At 33.3% G+C, this 16,924-nt stretch overlaps 1 long non-coding RNA gene across 1 annotated transcript; it reads right to left on the bottom strand.

Annotated features, from left to right (window-relative positions):
• Nucleotides 1-1,009: 1,009 nt before the first annotated feature.
• Nucleotides 1,010-9,265, bottom strand: LOC148610666 (uncharacterized). The gene is made up of 4 exons (XR_015924733.1): nt 7,148-9,265; nt 6,190-6,699; nt 5,637-5,781; nt 1,010-2,025 (listed from the first exon to the last, which is right to left on the bottom strand). It is a non-coding gene; the product is annotated as an uncharacterized LOC148610666 (long non-coding RNA).
• Between the last annotated feature and the right edge of the window lie 7,659 nt (nt 9,266-16,924).

Below are 16,924 nucleotides of genomic sequence, written 5' to 3'. Positions count from 1 at the left end.
GGTATAGATTTTGAGGGTTAGAATTAGGGGCATAAGTGGGTCCTAAAACAAGAAATTCATTGAATTAACAATACAACTCTAATAAAAGTATACCAATGCCTATGATATTGCTTCACAATATTCTATACCACAATAAACTGACTTGGATTGATTGTTTGGGTTGTGACTTAAGCCAAGTAAGAATAAAGGGCCCTAAACAAGTATTTTTCCCCTTGATTCAAGAAATAAAGGGGGAAAATACTTGTTTATTTCTGGTTTGGTTTGAAAAATTTTGTAGATGTCGCATCAAAATCCTTGCCTGTGATTTTCAATTAGATTTCAAATATCTTTTACAGTTTTCAAATTATAAAGGAAGCCATGCCCTAACAAATCATATTTTTTGACATAATGAAGTAAAAAGTGATCCATGAATGCACTCTAAAGCAGACCTTTATACTTGTATTGAATTTCAAAATGTGTAATATTGTGTCCACACTTGCAGAGTTTAATTGACTGTGGTTGTATCATGCTGCATATGGCAAAGCTTTTTATTTTAAGTTGGACACATTCTTGTGTTGTAGGGTTTCGCATTTGCTTTCAATTTGTTTAATTGCTGAGAAGTTTTCTTCACCTATGTATGTTATGGTGAAAGTTATAACATTCACATTAGTTAATTAAAAGTTTATTTGGAATTTACTTGAGTACCTACATGTTTAAACAAAATGTTGCACTAGTCTCTATTACTATGTGCATGCATCATAAATAAAACATGTTTATACACTAGTAAACATCTTCCAGTGACAATATTCTTGTAGGATTTAGGGGGCAGGGATTTGATGTCAGATAAAAAATTTATGTTGCAAAAGCACAAACATTTAGTTTTAATTCAGAAGCAACTGAAATCAATATTTCATTTTGAAAAAAAAATGCCTTGTTTATACTCGGCGTCACATAAATAACATACTGTTAAAATTTGAATAAAAATATTTTCTACGACTTTATTGACATCTACCGTCGTTTAAATTGTCTTAAATGACTTGCTCATTCGTTTAGCCAAACGGCTTCTCCCTGAACAAGTCGCTTTCAGCTTAAATCATGCGTAACAAATCCTTACGGGAAAATCCCATATTAATATCCGCCATGTTGGTTTCTACGGGACGATTTGTTTACAAACGAAGTTCGTAAGTTCCCGTCAAACTCCGGTGACAATCGTCTGCTTGATTAACTTCTCGGTACTGTACTTTGTTCGCGTAAAATAAATCCGAGATATCCGAAATAACGTCGAAATGCATTCTGGGTTCTTCGGTTTTTGGACAAACCATTTAAACGTACAAAACATCTCCTAGCAACCCGATCACTGTAAACATGGCCGACTTTTTACAATGTAAATATTGGCACCGAGAATCAAAATCTTACCGGAATTTAACGATTCAATGTTTAGGGAGAAGCCGTTTGGCTAAACGAATGAGCAAGTCATTTAAGACAATTTAAACGACGGTAGGTGTCAATAAAGTCGTAGAAAATATTTTTATTCAAATTTTAACAGTATGTTATTTATGTGAGGCCGAGTATAGTAATTGGGGAAACATAGAATCATTATTATTCTACTTTTCAATGGAGGAGTAAAATATTCCTTTCAGGAATTTGGAACATTTTTAAAAGATCACTTGCCCCTTGCTTATAAAATGGTCGATGCTTCAGAGATTGAACAGACAGAATAATGAAACATTAGACATGGTCCATTTTACAAATCATTTTTGTGCATCAATGCCAAAAACATCATTCTGTACAAAAAACATTGTGATTTTAGGATTTGAGAGCCAACACAAATATTAGCTGTTTCAATTTGCAGATATAAAAATGTACATGTATATATAACTTTTAATTGTTCGATAAAACTGACACACCAGATGCCTCACTTAGCTCCAATACAACAGATATGTCCTTATGTCTTCGGTTGAAGTTGCAGTTAGATTGAGAATTGTGGAATTTATTTTACTTTGAATAATTCAAACTTTTCTATGGTCCTCTCTAAAATCTAATCACCTGTAAAATTAAATATGGTTTTTATTGTGTATTGTAAAAAAAAAAATAAATATACAATGTGTGCCAGCTCAAACAGTTGCCCTTTACAAAAAGGCCCTTTTTCATGTAAAACATAAGTTATTTCACATGGTAGGCAGCTACCAGTACACTGTGGGTTTGCTTTTATTAAAATATATACAAATTTGCTAGTAATGTTACATCTTGTAATTGTCATTTTATGTACATCAACAAGACATTCAGGTAGATTTCTAACTGTTTTAGTTTAAACATATTTTATTTGTAATAAACAAAAAGGATTGGACAAAAGTAAAACATACTTACGAGGTCCTCTCCCATATACAATAGCAATGTACAATATTTTGTCAAACCGAGCATGCATCAATTTAATTTTTCAAACACTAGATAAAAAATAAAGTGAAAAATAAGACATAGAAGAGAAGAGTTTGAGAAAAGGAAAGAAAAAATAAGAGAGTTGAGAGGAATGTTGTGATGGTGAAGAAAACATGGGCATATCACTGTTTCATCAAACAACAGAAAATCTTTTAGTTTCTTTGATATATCTATGGACATGTTTTATTAAACGAACATTTTGATCATAAGTTAAATTTGGATTTCCATGAGTCAAAAGATTTACATTCAATGGCAAATTATCGGGCAGCCAACTAATGTTATACCTAAGGATTACTCGAGTGTTTTCGTGTAAGGGACAGTCAAGAAAGAAATGATGAGCATCCTCAACATCTCCGCATCTACATAAAGAACTACTTACGATATTGACTCTACATAAGTCATGGTTTAAAGAAGAAGCAGAACATCTTAATTGTGTCCAAATAATATTCAGTTTTCGTTCACCAATAGAATAATAATTAGGAACTAGTGGTTCGTGTGTATCCTTCTTTAACTCTGTTTTAAATTTGGAAATAATGTCTAATTGTCGAGTGGATACATCAAGTTTATTCCATTCTTTAATAGTAGCAGGAAAAAAAGACTCGCTTGCTACAGATAATCTACAAAATGGCTGTAATATGTCATCTCCGTTTCTAAGGGGATAATTAGTAAGGGATTGTACTTTGGGTGGTATTATGTCAAGCAAATAAGATGGGGCATTTTTATGTTCAATGTTATAAATCATTTGTAACTTTCTTCTTTTGCGTCTAACATATAGTAGTTCCCAATTAACTTCTTGATATATTTTTTTCTATATTTGTAAAAATAGGTAAACCCGTGACTCGCTGCCTCTAATTGAAGTCTTTCTAATTTGGAGGTATTACATACACCACAATTATCCCAAACTTCAGGTGCATATTCAAGAAGAGGTCTTATATATATTAAATATAACTTCTCTAAAGTGTTTCTAGTAAGTTGATACTTCAACTTCCGAAGAATATTTAGATGTTTTTTAACACTAGCTATAATATTTTCTACATGGTCGTTCCACTTGGCATTACTGCTAAATGTTACTCCCAAATGTTTATGTTGGTTTTTGACTGGAATGTCTATTCCATTCAAGGAGAGCGTGAAGTTGGGGGTTTCATAATTGGAGAATATCAAAATTTCGGTTTTATCTGGATTAAAGGACATCAGCCACTTTTTGGACCATTCATCTAATTCACTCAGATCGTGACTGATTACAGAGAGGATCTGTTCACTGTCAGAATCTGAGTAATTGAAGGAAGTGTCGTCTGGGAAAAGTCTGCACAAGGATGTCAAGTTACCTGCTATATCATTTATGTATATAATAAAAAGAAGAGGTCCAAGAACAGATCCCTGTGGAACACCAGCTGAAAGATGGCAATCATCTGAGGATGCTGTATTCAACATTACCTTTTGACGTCTACCATCTAAGTAACTTTTAAACCAACTAAATAAATTTCCTGAAATACCATATGATTTAATCTTTTTTAATAAACCTTTGTGCCAAATTTTATCAAACGCTTTCGAAAAATCACAAAAAACAAAACAGTTCATTTCTTTTTTTTCAAGAGAATTTAAAATGTAACTGTATATCTCAAGAAGTTGATGCACGGTAGAGTATTTTGGCAGAAAACCAGATTGGTACTGATAAATTAGCTTATTACTATATAGATGATTATATACATGTTTAAATATAATTCTTTCCATGACTTTGCCAACACAACTTATTAACGACATTGGTCTATAAATTGAAGGCAAAGAGATGTCTTCTTTCTTGAATAAAGCAGTAGCATTTGCCATCTTCCAGCTAGTTGGGTATTTGCATTGTTGGATTGATTTATTAAACATTTTCTTTAAGGGGATAGCAACTTTTTCTGGACAAAGCTGGAGCATCCTATGACTAACAATATCTGGTCCCGATGCTTTGTTGGGTTTTAAAATCTTTAATATATCAACGATTTCGTTTTCATCTATTCTAACATTTGAAATACAGCTATTTGTCTTACTTTCGAAATCTGATAACTGATGGTTTTCCTCCTCTAGTTTTGAGATAGAACAAAAATATTTATTCAGTAATGTATATTTTTCATCATCTGTGTATACTATGTCACTTAATACATCATCGTTTATTATATTTTGAAGGGGCGGGATAGAACTTGTACCTCTGTTTGATTTTATCAGCATTTTCATAATTTTCCAATACGCTTTAGGATTATTTACATTATCTAAGATATAATTGTCAAGATTACTTTCAAACTTTTCTTAGGCAGCTTTTTTTAAATTATTGCCTCTGTTTCTCTGCTTCTTGTACCTCAGAATATCACTTTCAATTTTTGATTTCAACGCTTTTTTTCTAAAACGGTCACGCTTTCTAATTTCCTTTCTAAGTTCGTTATTAAACCAACATTTATCATTTTTTCTAATGATAACTTCTTCGGTTGGAATGCACTCCTTCGCGATGGACAGAAATGTTTCCGTAAACATTTCTGTGATTACATCCACATCTGCGCCATCGGGAAGGAGTGTATCCCAATCCAAGCCTCTAGTTTCTCGGCAAACTTTCGTTTGTCAGTTTGGTCGTACAGCCAGACAAGTCTTTCGTAAGAGACAGGATCTTTGTTTGGACATACCAAATATACAATAGATGCGTCGTGGTCACTTACAGATTTGGGAATCGGCAATGGTGTACGGTACTGTGTCGCTTATAATAATAGAATCTAATAAAGATTTTCGATTATCAGTTGTTCTAGTAGGCTTGTTAATCACATTTGTAAAATTGAACAGATTTATTGTGTCAACAAGTCTATTGTTATCAATCATAAATAGATCCGAATTTAAATCACCCGTGACCACAATGTTTTCATTGAACTGGTAGCTCATCCCTATCGCATGATTTAATCGTGTAAAAAAATCAACATCAGTTCCAGGGGCACGATACATATTACAGAGTACAAATCTTTGAACCTTTGCGCTGATCTCAACTCAGAGTGTTTTGTCGATATCATTTTCTAAAATATTCAGTCTTTTGACATGAATATCGTCTTTTGTATATATTAATATACCGCCACCAAAGTTATTACGGTCTTTTCTGATGACGGATTTAGAAAAGGAGTCTAGAAATATATCTTCATCTTTTATATTTGGATATAAGTGTACTGTACTACATACATTTCTTTTTGTCACTATATGCAACATACCATTCTGATATGCAGTGTGCCTCATCATATGCAACTAAACATATTTTATTTTAGGAATATGTTTCTAACAGGATGTCTCTCTAATGCTTTTTAATCACATATTCTGGTGCTGCCAGGAGAATGGTAGCACAACCTTCTTTGATACCTGAAGCAGAAATCAGTTAATTGAAAAGTTGTTATTTCCAGTGACCATGCTTAATGTACACAATTAAACAAAACTGTTTATGGAATTGAATCATTCATTGATTTCACATAACATTTCCAATACATGAATATATTGCATTTTTGACAAGACACCCCCGCACTTTTTTCCCATTCCTAATTCATTTGTTCATAGTTACACTGAAAAAAAATAAAGATTATTTTTAACTCAATGACAAACACATACACCATCAATTTTGTGTTATGCCTTCATAAATTTCATATGAAGAAATCTTATGGCTCTGCATGTGGCATAATTTGGTTCAATTTTTTGGGAATAAAATTGCGGGAACTGAATTACAAAGTGCAGGGGACAAGGGATAAAATTAATGAAAAATTAAGTGAAACTTACTAAAACTACTGTTAAAAGTCACATTGAAATTTGCGTCCATCAAATATACGACGACCTCTTTCATTAACCACCTCAATCCCAAATCTACCAGTGTCCCACTTCAGACTTATGGACTCAATGTTGTTCCAGTGCACACGCTTGTTTAGACACACAAAGAAGGCGGTGTTTGTTGATCTCACGTGACCACCTGTGCATGACGGTATCTCATTTTCATGCGACCAAATCTCGCTTGCGTCACTCAAAGTTGGAAATCGAAAGTAAATGGCTGCTGACCCTGGGTTAAGACTTTCAAACTTCTTTTTACCGAGATTTGTTGACAAGTAGCCGATAAAACTTACATCAGCATAAAAATAAATGAAATTCGGACTAGATGAATACTTGGCCTACCAGTCCTTTTCTTCTCGCATGCATAATCTCCAATTAGCCCCTAGTATAGTCGACTTGTAAAGTCCAACCTTGACATTTTGCTCAAAAGCCCTCGATTTTGTAGATACACGATATAGCTATTTACTGAAATTTGATATTTTGAAATACAAATGATGTACACGTATATTCCTTTAGCTTATATTAACTGATAGTAAAATTAGTCCCGTTATAAAAGCTCTAAATATTTTGAAGTTCTACCGGTATATGACGACAATTTGTAAAACAGGATGATGTCTTAGAATGGAATTGACATTTTCTATATTTTTTTACAAAGAAATGTAATTCGATTAAAATTTGTTTTTTGCATACAAAAACGTATGTCTCCTATGTTCAAAGTGGTGTATCTCCTACGAAATTCAGTTGATCATACATTCCTGGAAATATCCACATCTTTATCATGTCCTAACTACCTACAAAGTTTCATGAAATTCCGAGGAGTTGTGCTTACAAAGTAGTGACAGGCAGACAGACAGACAGACGGACATAGCCAAGACAATATGTTTTCCCACTAAAAATATTTTGGTAAACTTACCAGTGATTCTAAGAAATACGTTCATCAAAAGTTTCTTCTATAATCTTGCAGACTTCACATTTGGGTGATAAGTTGTCAACCTAAAGAGTCACTTCCTGTCTTAGAAAAAATTAATAACTATACAAGTATCTTCCTATACACATACTGAATGCATTTGCAAAGTTTCAGTGAAATGTGACAAGCACTTTTTTAAATATTTGATTTTTAAATATAGGGTAACCAAGTTGGGCGAGCAAAAAAGTGACAATATTCTACCATACTTAAATGCATTAAATATTTGCAAAGAACTTTTTCTGACTTTTCAAATAAAAAAAAATCAATCACAACTTGTTTTTTAACAATATTAATAAAGAGATGGCCTTTAAAAGTAGTCATTTTCTGAAAAATTGGTCTATTTTTTTAAATTTATGTCTGACCTGCCTCCCCCTTTTTCTTGATCACATGTCAAAAATCCTAAATCTTTAAATTTTCACAAAAGGTGATATCTTTGGCTTTGAATTTGTAAATGCTGTGTTTTCACAATAAAACATGACAAGTAAAGGGCACCTAAAGCAAAAAAGGACTCAAAAATGGATTTTCCATGTTGCCTTAGGGAAATGCTTATATGTCCTTAACCCAGTAATGAAAGTGAGTTTTTCCTCATTTCTAATCAAATTTTTGCTCAAATTTACACAAAACTTGATTTCAAGTGCTGATTACCAACATATTTAGGTAAATATAGCCCTCAAAGTTAAATATTTGATATTTTTACTAAATTTTCTACACTTTTCACAAGATAGGACATAAAATTCAGCCAAAAAGACCAATTTTCCATAATTTGGACCTATAACTTAAAAAAATGCATATTTTGAAGGATTTTTGTAGTGTATTCCTCTCATAGCAAAGTTAACAAGATCTTCAAGTAGTTTAAAGCTATTCCAAGAAACTTTTCATTTTGCCATGGCCTCAGCTTAAGACTAGAAACCAATAATTCCACTTCCCATAGGCTTCTATGCTAATTTCACAATATTCAATGGCTTCTCTGGACTTTACCTTAACTTTAACCTGCAGAGGACTATATATCAGCATGATTCTACATATGTCAGCTCACAATCCTCAGAATGGCATGTGGGGGTTAGCAGACTTGCAGTGCAGTACTGGTCACCGGAGGTGAAGTGTCTATAAATAGCATGGGAAATCCCAGTGTTTTCACAAGATAAGGGTATATTTAGAAATCATTATGGAGATTAGGCTTCACATCACAAGAAGCAAAATGCACCTGTAAAATGTACAGAAATGTTTTTCCTTTCAGAAACTGTTTGATTTTTTTAAATGAGATGAGAACTTTTTTCACAGCACTACGAGGAACAGGGGTAATTTCTGCGTAGGATTATTTTTGCGTACGTTCCAAATGCTCATTGGTTGAATTGGTGGTCTGTAACCTGTATAACCAGGTTTGCTGACTTTCACACCAGTAAGATGCCAAAGTGGGTTTACGGATAATACCCATGGACAACCAAAGTCCGAGAAAAGCGGACACTTCTTGGTTAACAGCTTCCCATTTATTTAATCTTGAATTTGGTTTTAAATTGTTAGTGTTCCGAATTTGGTTGCATACCAATTTGTTTCTTCAACAAGAATGTCAATAATTGAAGTATTGTCATCAGAAGATAACCAACGGAAATATTCAAGTGGTTCAGAAGTTCTAACAGGTGGATTAACTGGTCCGATTGATTCCTCAAAAGGTTCAATATCATGTGGAAATTGAAAACTGTCAGCATCCTGCACTGTCCACAGATATTCAGTGTTTAAATCTTGATAATTTTCTTCGTCACTTTCTTCATCACTCTCCTCGTATAGGCTGATATCTGACCCATTATCTTCAAATCCGTCGTCCATTTTGAATAAGATGTCAAACACACCTAAAATGCATGACGTCATCATGTCTATGACGTCAAGACTTGTTATGAAAATTACTTAGCAACATGATAGAAATACAAAACTATAATTGTTAGCCTTTTTTATAGGTATTAATTATAATTTATTTTTGTTAAGAAATTTTCGTTCCTAAGGGACATATATGTCCTTACCGCATTCGGCTGACGAAGGACATAATTATGTGTCCTTAGCGCAGGCAAAGGGTTAAGTACAAAAACTCATAACATGGAAACGAAAAATCCGAACTTTATAAAAATCGAAGGGACCTTAGTGCAATAGATATGAACAATTCACAAAAGTTTCATAAAAGTTGGTGAAAGTGTTTTTGAGTTATTGTCAGAAGTGTGGACGGACGGACGGACAACGGTATACCATAATACGTCGCGTCTTAGACGAGCGTATAAAAATGGCTGCGATTCACTTAAACCTGACATGAAACGAGCATTTTCATGTTGTCAGAACTATAGCTCACTGTAAGTAAATGGATCTCTTAACTAGAATGAAGGCTGTGATTGATTTTTGAGTTGTGATGTATGGTTTGGTACATCTCATCATCACGAATCTTCCGCTGAAACAGGTAGTTCATTTCAAATCTCTCATACCGGTGTCTGTCGTCTGTCGCCTCCAGATCTCTGTTGCACCATCGGACACACACAAGTCGATAGCGCTATGCTGGTGTCTCGGTATTGCGCCGAAGTAATAGAAAAAGAAACAGATATGGTGAAACGCGACGAATGAACCAACGTATAACATTTATACAAATATTAAATGCTTACAGAGAATCACCAAATGGTTTAACAAGTGTAAAAACACCTTTAAGTTAAAGCTCTGAAAGACCTTGACAAACATAATTGGAATAAAATCCACGGCAACAGAACGATGACACCCATTGATTACCAACATCCCTTGATTGTGGACAGGCGCATGTCTGCTGTAGGTTTAAACTAGTTATATAAGACTTTAACCACCCCTTTAATGTAAGGTCAAAAATGGACTGAAACAATAACCAAATCACGAAATTCACTCACTCATACACTGTATATCCAATTCTCTTTCATGGAATACCTCAACATATATCAATTAGACAAAATGAGATATCCAATTAAAGGTCGCTTGCAATTCTAAAATTTAGCTCAGAACATATTAAAGAAAGACAATACCATCAAAATTACCAGCATTAGAAATAATTGGTCACTACAATTCAAGTCGAATGGGTTTGGAGTAGTAATAGGCAAGATTTGATGTAATGCAATACTAAAAGGGACATAGTTAACGTTTTAATTTATGTATAGGGTTGCAATTAGTGGTCGAATAAACGATGCATAGTTTAAAGAATAGAGAATGATTTGAAAATCGTATCCTTCACGAAAAAAATCTATAAATCTACCGCATTTTTGTTTGAAAGAATGTGCGCTATAGAAAATATAAAGGAAGGGCATCTGGCACATAAACCGTTTTGACGGAGATATGGTTTCCAACTATTGTTATCGATATTTTCCACAGAAGCGGGACATTTTATTCTTTCCCTCTCAGGGTCGGGATTCGAGGTGTAGTTGAAGCTTGCAGGGTTAAAACAATTAGGATATGTTAATTCAATAGCCATATTTATCGTAATAATATATATCAGTTTTCTTAGTGCTGAAAATAATTTTAATGACCTTAATCGCGTCTTAGACATAGAACACGTTTAAGTTCGCGCCAAAATTGAACACGAGCAACTTAAGTCTGTCTTACTTCGTCACATATTCTCTATATCTAAGTGAAGTTCCACAGAAAGAGCAAACTGGACTATACACCTTCCGGTAAGTTGGCTAAAATAAAAGGGCGGATTCTGGATATTTCAGTTTAATGATTCAAGGCCAAGCGAGGTGATGCAAGAAAATTTTGGGGTAGAATTTATGAAAATTTAGTTTTAATACAAACAATATTTCCCAAATTTTAGAGGCGTACGTACGTACTCGCCAAATTTAGAACGCAAGTATGGTTGAAAGTCGAGCGGATTGGATTTTTGTTGATGCACTCAGTTCCGTTGTTTTAATAGTACATTATTCTTATTAATGGAGTAACGAAGAACGGTGATTACCCGCAATATTAAATGTGATTGCATGAAAATAATTTGTTTTACCCATATGGCCCCATATATCACAGACAGGTCCAGTATTTTGTAGTTGAATTGGCGTAGTTGGCGCTGTCTTTTATGGCTATCATTGACACGTTTTTTTTTAATTTCAAGAAAATATGGAGGGTTAAATCCCCATTTGGGTTACTGCCCCTCATATGTTGGTTTATATACCCACTCTAAAGATCTGATATAAAATATTGTTAAAAAGAATGACTATTTGTGTAATTTTGAGTAACTTTTGCGAAAGAAATATAGAATTTCATTTTTTCAAAAGTTATGTATACAGACCCAAGTAAAATGCAATATTTCATGACGCTCAACATTTTCCAAATTTTAATCTAATAATGAGTAATAAACACCATATGATGGGTAGTTGGTAACACAAATGGTTGGATGGGGCGGGCAACCCTAATTTCAGAACTTAATTGTTCCAAAATTGTTTAATGTTAAGTATATATTTATTCATATTAGTGCTTATTTTTCATGCTAATTAAATCTTTTCTGGCAGACAAACTTTGTTTCATATATATAAAGACAGTCCATGATGCTTTATACTTTTATTAGTTACTGTAGCCAAATGACAACGTATAAGTCCATGGGATGGGAGGACCCACCGTGCACCACCCCCACACTCATCAACTTCATGGTGATTTTAGGTACCTTAATCTATACCTACCATTACCGAATCAGTTTGTCGCCAAAAAATAGTCTCGGATTCTTTTTCAGTATAAGCCTATATTTGTACCCCCCTGGGTCAAAAAGCCAAGATTTTTGCGACTCAATTGTATGAGAGTGAGAGTCTGAACCTTCTTGTGAAAGTACGTGTAAACAACCTAAACAATTGTAGGTATCATCGTATAGCCTAGTGTCTTAAGATTTACTATGATGCCAAAAAAGTTGCTGTAACACTTCGGGTTATGGGGAAAATGAAAATAAAAACGTACCCCTACCCCGCCGAAAAATCGATTAAATTGAACATTTCTTTTCAATGTCAAAACCCCTGGAGTATTAATGCTTCAGTCAAAAATGGCTTCTTTGGTATTTTCTGTTCGGTGTTATCACAATTTGTATTTCTGGGGTTCTTTTGATGAAATTTGGCGATTTTCGTAGTCAGAATTTATCCAAAAAACGCAAAAAAAGTAGAATGGGATTTTCGATTTTTCGACGAAAAGTCACATAAATTCGACTGCACAAGTTATTGTTCAGCTAAAATGTCTCAAATTTGGTATCATTCGATAGATACTTTAATGTTCTACGTAAGTGTACCACGAAAAACTAATTTTCAAGAAGGTATTTAAAAAAAGGTTTAAAATATTACCCCTACCCCTAGAAAACTGGTCTCAGTATCAAACAGAATTCTCATTCAAAGCATACTGACATCGTAGAACTCATATTATAGGCATTCATAATTAAGATAATGATGTTCCAAATATATCTGATAAATGAAGGCGCGTAGAATTTCCTTTTTGGTTAACAATTACTAAAAATGGGAATTTTAAGAATTTTAGAATTTTCTTCTATATCATCCGATATTTTTTTTTTAGATTACCGTACCTTAAATAAGCTTTTATGTGACACGGTACGTTATTATAGTATCTTAGCTTTGAAATGAGCCAAAGTAATTAACATTTGAACTTTTCCAAGTCAAGTTAGGAAACCCCTACCCATGAAAAAAATGCCTCAACATGAACTAAAATGTTATTTTTTGGCAAATGAACGGTGTACAATAGACATGTTTGGTACTGTTGTTTTCATTATCGATGTATTCATTACATCTTCTCATTTCAGGGGCGTACTTTTCAGTTTCAATGTGACAATAATGAGTTTTTTCATAAAAAGGGGAATTTTCGGAATTTCATATTTTCTTCAATTTCACCTATAATTGGCATTTTTTCAAATACCGTACTTCAAAGAAGCTTTTGTATATTCTTGGCTTTCTAACGAGCCGAAGTAAAAAATATTTGAACTTTTCCAAGTCCAAAAAGGTGAAAAATTACCACTCCTATCCATAAAAAAAGTAAGTCAACATGAACCCAAATGTTAATTTTTAGCATATAATCGATGTGAAAAAAACAATTTGGGTTCTAGTGTTTTAATTATCGATGTATTCAACATACCTACTCATTTCAGGCGCGTATTTTTCAGTAAAAAGAGGAATTTTCAGATTTTCATATTTTCTTCCATTTCAACGGTAATTGACATTTTTTTTTCAAATACCCTCCATCGAACAAGCTTTTGCATAAACAAACACATCTTTGTATCATCTGCGCTTTCTAATGAGCCAAGGCAATGCATACTTCAACGTATTCCAAGCCGTATAGACGAAAGAATATTACCCCATACCCACTAAAATTTCCGTGAAAAACACAGAATTCGTATGCGGTAGATTAGCAATTTTTAAATGGTGTTGGATACACGTATGCCAATCATTCATTGTAGTTGCTTCTTTGGAACCTTATATGTATAAAAATAATGATACCAAACAAAATCAACTCACGTTAAAACTGTGATATTTTAAACACATTTTAGGTGCTGAAATGCGTGATAATCTGTTTTATTCTTAAATTTTCCTTTTTAAAATATTTTGTCGACTTCGGGACAATAAAAGCATAATTTTGACAATGTGATTGATACAAGAAGAACTCCATAATAAATGCCAGACAGACATTTCGTATATTTTTTGTATGCTATAAACGATAATTTTATTTCACTTTGGGGCAGACTTTAGGGGATGGGGTACCATTCTTTCGCCCAAATGGCCTTGAATACGTTTAATTGTGCATTGCCTTGGCTCATTAGAAAGGTAAGATGCTATATAAACGTGTTTGAATATACAAAACCTTGTTTGAAATAGAGTACCTGAAAAGCATTGCCCATTACAGGTAAAATGGATCGGAAGAAAATATAAAAATCCGAAAATTCCCCATTTTATAAAAACTCACTATTGTCAGCGTGAAACTGAAAATAACTCGCCTACATCGATAATTAAAACAATAGTACCAAACATGTCTTTTTTACATCGATTAAGTGCTAAAAATTAATATTTTTGTGCATGTTCAGGTATTCTTTTCTTGGGTGGGGCTGGCAATTTTTCAGCTATATGGACTTCAAGTTCAAATATTTATTACTTCGGCTCATTACAAATCTAAGACCCTATATAATTGTAGTTGAATATACAAAAGCTTATTTTAAGTACGGTATTTGAAAAAAAAAATGCCAATTATAGGTGAAATGGAAGGAAAAATGAATGTCCGAAAAGTCCCCTTTTTATGAAAAACTCATTATTGTCACATTGAAACTAAACAAATTTGCGCCTGAAATGAGAAGATATGTCGAATATATCGATAATTAAAACGAAGGTGCCCAACATGTCTATTGTACACAGTTTATACGCCAAAAATCAACATTTTAGTTCATGTTGAGGCATTTTTTTATGGGTAGAGGTGGCAATTTTCTACCTTACTTGACTTGGAGTGTTCAAATATTTATTAGGTAGGCTCATTTTGAAGCTAAGACACTATTTTAATATACCGTATCACACAAAAGCATGTTTAAACTACGGTAATCTAAAAATAAAGACATAGAATAAAATTCTGAAATTCTTGAAATTCCAATTTTTACGATTTTATCGTAACTGTTACCCCTAAAGGAAAATCTAAGTGCCTTAATTGATCAGACATATTTGGAAAATTATTATCTTGATTACGAATGCCTAAAATATGAGTTTTACGGTATCGGTATGCTGCAAATGAGAATTCTGTTTGATACTGAGATCAGGGGTAGGGGTAATATTTTTTAACATTTTTTTTAAATCCTTTCTTGAAAATTAGTTTTTCGTAGTTATTTATGTAGAACATTAAATTATCTATCGAATGATACCAAATTTAAGACGATTTATGTAAGCAATAACTTGTTGAGTCGAATTTATATGACTCTTGGTCGAAAAATCGAAAATCCGGTCATTTTTTGCATTAATTTTGATAAATTCTGACTACGAAAATCACCAAAATTCATCAAATGAACCCCAGAAGTATAAATTGTGATAATACTAAACAGAAAATACCAAATAAGCCATTTTTGACTGAAGCATTAATACTCTAGGGGTTTAGACATGGAAAAATATGTCAATTTCAGCGATTTTCGGCGGGGTAGGGGTATTTTTCATTTTACCGCAAAACCCGAGGTGTTACAGCAACTTCCTTAGTACCATTGTAAAGCTGAGACACTGGGCTACATGATGATTTATACATGTATACATGTCAGTTCACTTCGTTCTGTAGAAAGTAGAAGTTCGTAGAATCAAAAAACTTTTTTAAAAAAATGATTTTTTGCCTCAACGAGGCATAAAAAGTAGCCAAAAAATGCAAAAATGCTTGAGTGTATTTTTTGGCGACAAACAGATTCGTAAATGGGAGGGGTATTAGGGTACCTGAAAATCATATTTTGATTGATTATTGGGTTGGGGGTGCACGTGGGAGGGGGGGGTATAAGTCCAGGGACTGTATCGATGACTGCGATCAAACAGCAAACGAAGCGTAAATTCTCGTGGCTGAAAGAAAACTCTTAATATATATATATATATATTAAAGGATCGTACGACGATACCGATGAATTTTCAGTCAACAAATGACCTTCTTAAGTACCTTAAATGAATATATATATCCAGAGACCTGTAATATAATTTAATTACAGGTCAATGATGATCGGATTTCGAATTTTCTTTAATTTGGTGTTCCTCTACGTAAGGCGTAAGGCTTCTCTCTGTATCTAAGACCGACCATTTTCTTTTGCGGGGTTGGGGTGTTATGTTGAATTTTTTCGCTCGCGAATTTTTTTTTAACAGCTGCACATGAATTGAATCATATTTATTTTTCTGACCATGACTGATTTAACAAAATGCTCAAATTAGGAATATTTTTTTGTTCAAAACAATCCCAGCTGAGCCCCCCCCCCACCACCACCAAACCCCACCTCCCCCCCCACACACACACGCAGTAAAATTGAATGTGCCTAATCGTATAAGAGTTTAAATGAATTGTATAATTGATTTATCGGTCTTATAACCTGATCTCGGGCAAATTGACAATAAACGTTAAAATTTCGTTCGAAAAACTACTGGATTTTTCGTCTTAATTCGGTCGCTTTCGGTTTTTGTCGGTCCATATATTTCAAATAATATATGAATTCTTATTGGACCACACTATCATTGTCGCAATTCTATTGGTTACTGTAGTGCATAATAAGTTAACTTAATAAGTACAGATTTCCCGCTGTTTTGTCAGTTGACTGTCTGCTATCGTTTAAGGCAGTAGGGTCTTCATAAGTCAGAAACATACAATTATATAAAAAAGAAATTTCGAGCGCTGTCACTTGGCTTCAAAGGTTAGTGATTTTATCTGTCAATTGGTTTGGTTATATTTATATAAATGATTTGTTCAAAAGGACAGGTTTATGTGAAGTTGAAAGCTTAGAAACTTAACATTTATTTTTTAATCATTAAAAAAAAAATCAAATCAAATCTTGCTTCAGTGTTATGATTCTATACATGAAGAACAAGAATTTTCACATACTAAAGGTTTGTTTATGTGGATTTTGCTTTAATTTTTTATAAAAAATGGATATTAATGAACTCTGAGCATATTTGTACATTAAGTCACTATATGTATGTATGTATGTATGGCTCTTGATAGTACCGTCCTAGTAGGCCTATAACCCATAAAATCATCCTTAACGAGTCC

The sequence above is a fragment of the Perna viridis genome, chromosome 8 (genome assembly GCF_037379345.1).
Source record: "Perna viridis isolate PV_CMFRI_1.1 ecotype Kerala chromosome 8, ASM3737934v1, whole genome shotgun sequence".
Classification (NCBI taxonomy): domain Eukaryota; kingdom Metazoa; phylum Mollusca; class Bivalvia; order Mytilida; family Mytilidae; genus Perna; species Perna viridis.
The sequence above is the reverse complement of the archived record's forward strand: the minus strand, read 5'-3'. Positions and strand labels throughout refer to the sequence as shown.